The 4,127-nt window shown below is 38.7% G+C and overlaps 1 long non-coding RNA gene across 1 annotated transcript; it reads right to left on the bottom strand.

The window, feature by feature from the left end:
• Positions 1 to 3,319: 3,319 nt before the first annotated feature.
• Positions 3,320 to 3,584, bottom strand: LOC106093477 (uncharacterized). Its single transcript, XR_001222360.2, has 2 exons — positions 3,466 to 3,584; positions 3,320 to 3,397 (listed from the first exon to the last, which is right to left on the bottom strand). It is a non-coding gene; the product is annotated as an uncharacterized LOC106093477 (long non-coding RNA).
• Positions 3,585 to 4,127: the final 543 nt, after the last annotated feature.

Raw genomic sequence — 4,127 nt, 5'->3', positions numbered from 1 at the left:
CGACATAGGATGCCAGGGTTCGAATCCTAGTGGAACATCGGAAAAAAATTTTCATCCATGGTTATATCCTCATCTATTCTCAAAAAACTTGTGACGCATTCAGTCTTGCAAACTGTCTCCTCGTGAACCCACTATCCTATAACAAGTAAAAGTGTGCTAATTTTGGCTGGGCCGAAACAAGGGAATCCATCATTCTGGATTCCCAGTTTCTGCTAAAAATGAATACAAACTAAATTTAGTTGAAAGGCATAATTTTATTCTACATTCCAAACTTCTGTCAAACTTTCACAATTTCAGACAAATCGGACAAACATTGCTGTTTGTAACAACTCATGATGTCAAATCGGCAGATCGGTTTATATGGAATCTCTATCAGATTATGGACCTTTTTGAAGCGTACTGGATACAGATGTTGAAAGTCGTAAGAGAACACTTTTTGCAAAATTTTAGCAAAATCGAACAAAAATTACGTCTTCCAGGGGCTCAAGAAATCAAATCGAGAGATTGGTTTATATGGTAGCTATATCCAAATCTAAACCGATATGCACCATTTGGAGTCTCCAATGACCTACATCAATATTAAGTATCTGTGCAAAATTTCAAGCGGTTATCTTTACGCGTTCGACCGCTATCCACGCTTCGACCGTGATTGCGAAAGATGGACGGACGGACAAACATGGCTAGATCGACTCAGAATGTCGAGACGATCAAGAATATTTATACTCTATATGGGGTCTCAGATGAATATTTTGAGGTGTTACAAACGGAATGACTAGATTAGTATTCCCTCATCCTATGTTGGTGGGTATAAAAATGCAAAAATTTTTGCAAATTTTGCCCATGAACATTCCACTAAGGAACAGGGGCAAACTTCTCACATATCAATGAGTGCAGACCGATTCAAGTTGCATTCAAGTGCAGACCGATTCAAGTTTAAGCTCATTGATGAGGGGCCTCCTTTTTATAGCCGAGTCCGAACGGCGTGCCGCAGTGCGACACATCTTTGGAGAGAAGTTTTACATGGCATAGTACCTCGCAAATGTTGCCAGCATTGGGAGGGGAAAACCACCGCTGAAAATTTTTTCTCATAGTCTCGCCAGGATTCGAACCCAGGCATTCAGCGTCATAGGCGGACATGCTAACCTCTGCGCTACGATGGCCTAAAAATAAGGTCCCTTATTATTGCGCTAATACTTGAAGCGGACAGCACTCATTGATATACGAGAAGTCTCTCCGCTGATCCTCAATGGGCTGATCCCAATTAGGCACTTGGTGGGCTCGAATCTATTATACATCCCATCCGTGTGTTATTCGTATTAGTGACTAAAATGCAACAACAACGGTTTGTACGCATTTATCGCCTTGTTGTCTCCGTTCCTCTGTGACTTTTACAATACACCGTATATAAAAATTTACTTATATTAACAATCAAAACTTCTAGGTCTCATGGGTGTATCATAACTTCAAATATATTCCGCACTGTTGGGATACACCACTTGCCAATACCTTCGGTTGAATGCAATGCACATTAAGACTGTGCAGGCACTTACCCCAAAATGTTTTTATTCCCACCACCATAGGATAGGGGTATACTAATCTAGTCATTCCCTTTGTAACACTTCGAAATATTCGTCTAAGACCCCATAAAGAATATATATTTTTGATCTTCTGGACGTTCTGAGTCGATCTAGCCATGTTCGCCCGTCCATCCGTCTATCGAAATCACGATAGCGTAAATCTAGCCGCTTGGAATTTTACACAGATTCTCAATTTTGATGTAGGTCATGGGGCATTGCAAATGGGTCATACCGGCCCAGATTATGATATAACTCCCATATAAACCGATCTCCCGGTTTGGCTCCTTAAGCCCTTGAAAGCTGAAATTTTTGTCCGATTTAGCTGCAATTTTGCATAAAATGTTCTGTTATGACTTCCAATAACAGTGCTAAGTACGGTCTAAATCGGTCTACAACCTGATATAGCTCCTATATAAACCGATCTCCCGATTTTACTCTCTTACAAGCTGCAATGTTTGCCGGATTTGGTTGAAATTGAGCATATACTGCTTTATTACGACTCTCAACAACTGTTGAAAGTACGGTCCGAATCTGTCTATAGCCTGATATGGCTCCCATATAAACCGATCTCCGAATTTGACTTCTTGACCCCTTACAAGCTGCAATGTTTGTCCGATTTGGCTGAAATTGTGCATGTAGTGTTTTGTGTATATGACTACCAACAACTGTGCTAAGTGCGGTCTTAAACGGTCTATACCCTGATACAGCTCCTATATAATCCGATCTCCTAATTTGTCATCTTGAATCCTCACAAGAATCGATTTTTTCCGATTTGGCTGAAATTTTGCATTCGGTGTTCTTTTACGATTTCCAATAATTATGCTAAGTGCTGTCCAAATCAGTCTATAACCTCATATTATCCGGTCTCTCGATTATTTTTGTTCGGTTCCTAGAAGTTTTAATATTTGCGAAGTTTTGGTTTTAGAAAAAAAGTATGCCTTTCAACTAAATTTATTTTGTATACATTTTTACCACATTCCATTGTGGCGGTTTCAGAAGATTCGGCCCGGCCGAATTTAGCACGCTTTTACTTGTTTAATTTTCACTTCATTCACAATAAGTGACCCCAACCTACCTACTGCATACGACCTATACTGTAGTTACAAGATTGTTTGTCTTGTTGTGTAGGCTCCCACTAGATAAACATACAAACAACAACAAAATTGCAAATGCCACACAAAGCCGAGTCTTTAGAAATTGTCTGACCAACATGCCGAGTAAGGCCACGCACTCCACACCCCCACAATACCCCCACCTACTAAAACTAGTGATACTCTTTCTCTCGCACATCTTCCATTTGTGTCTCTTACTCTCACCACTAAACTTTCACCCATGGTTCTGCATACACCCACGCATAACGAATGCTTTAAACAAGCCAACAACAATTTGCTGTGTTTATGCTTCTTCTACTTTTATTGAAAATTAATTCCTCATTTTCATGACTTTTCTTATAGGAATATTAATTTTCATATATATTCGTCGCTTCTCTGGAAAAATAGCTTTCGATTGAAGCCAATTTTATTAAAATCCATTTTGATGTTTGGCCGTAATATGTATCACAAAATCGGCTTTATAGAAGCCTTGGTCGTTTAATAATAAACATTCCCATCTTTGTTTATCGACATTCATCTGTCATTTCTGAACTTTAAAATTTAACCATACGTTAACGATGATGCCATAATATGGGCCAAATTGCCTACGTTATCGCATCGATTTTCATTATGCAAAAAAAAACTGGGAAAACTTCTTAATCCGTTTAATGTCTTAAACATATAAAATGTTGACTCAATTTAAAGGAAAAAGGCGAACACAAAAGCGCACTACCGGAAAAAAAGAACACAAAAAGCTAACAGCAACAACAACAAAATAAATGAAATTAAAAAGTTACCATCTGTTGTATGTTTCATAAGCTCTTTTGCGTTTTCAACACCTCCTCGCCAGGCATCCATCGGCAAACAATACTTTTCGATGCAATGCAAAAGTTTTTCAGCTTTTTCTAGTGCTCACGTCACAACACAACATAACACAACACAGCGCAACGTCAACAGAAACAGCTCAAACTGTAACAACAACGACAAAGAGTTAATGAAATTTGAAAGCGCGAATGGAAATCGTTGCTGGAATACAACACACACACAGCCACACACACACTTACTCAAATTTGGGTTGAAGTTGAAAAGTTACCACTACCACCTTTCCCTTAAACACCGAGCCAATGATCGCAGCCACTTTCATTTGTGGAAATTTTTTTGTTGTTGTATATTTGTGAAGGCAGCAGGGAATCCCTTGGCAACTAAACCTAATTACAGAAAATGTTTATACAAAAAAAAAAATCCATGTTCCTGCTTCTATTTAATTTTGTAAATTCTTTAACCTTCTACGAAAGCGAAATGCATACACACATCATGAAAATATTTTGATTGCTCTCAATGTTAGGGATATTGGTAATTGGATTGGCATGCATTTGTTTTTGGGGTTTTGCACACAAAGGTCATGGGTTATGCAAATATCCCGGACATATTAAAGGGATTGCAGCAATCGCAGCATTTT

This window comes from Stomoxys calcitrans, chromosome 3 (assembly GCF_963082655.1).
Source record: "Stomoxys calcitrans chromosome 3, idStoCalc2.1, whole genome shotgun sequence".
Classification (NCBI taxonomy): Eukaryota; Metazoa; Arthropoda; class Insecta; order Diptera; family Muscidae; genus Stomoxys; species Stomoxys calcitrans.
The sequence above is the reverse complement of the archived record's forward strand: the minus strand, read 5'-3'. Positions and strand labels throughout refer to the sequence as shown.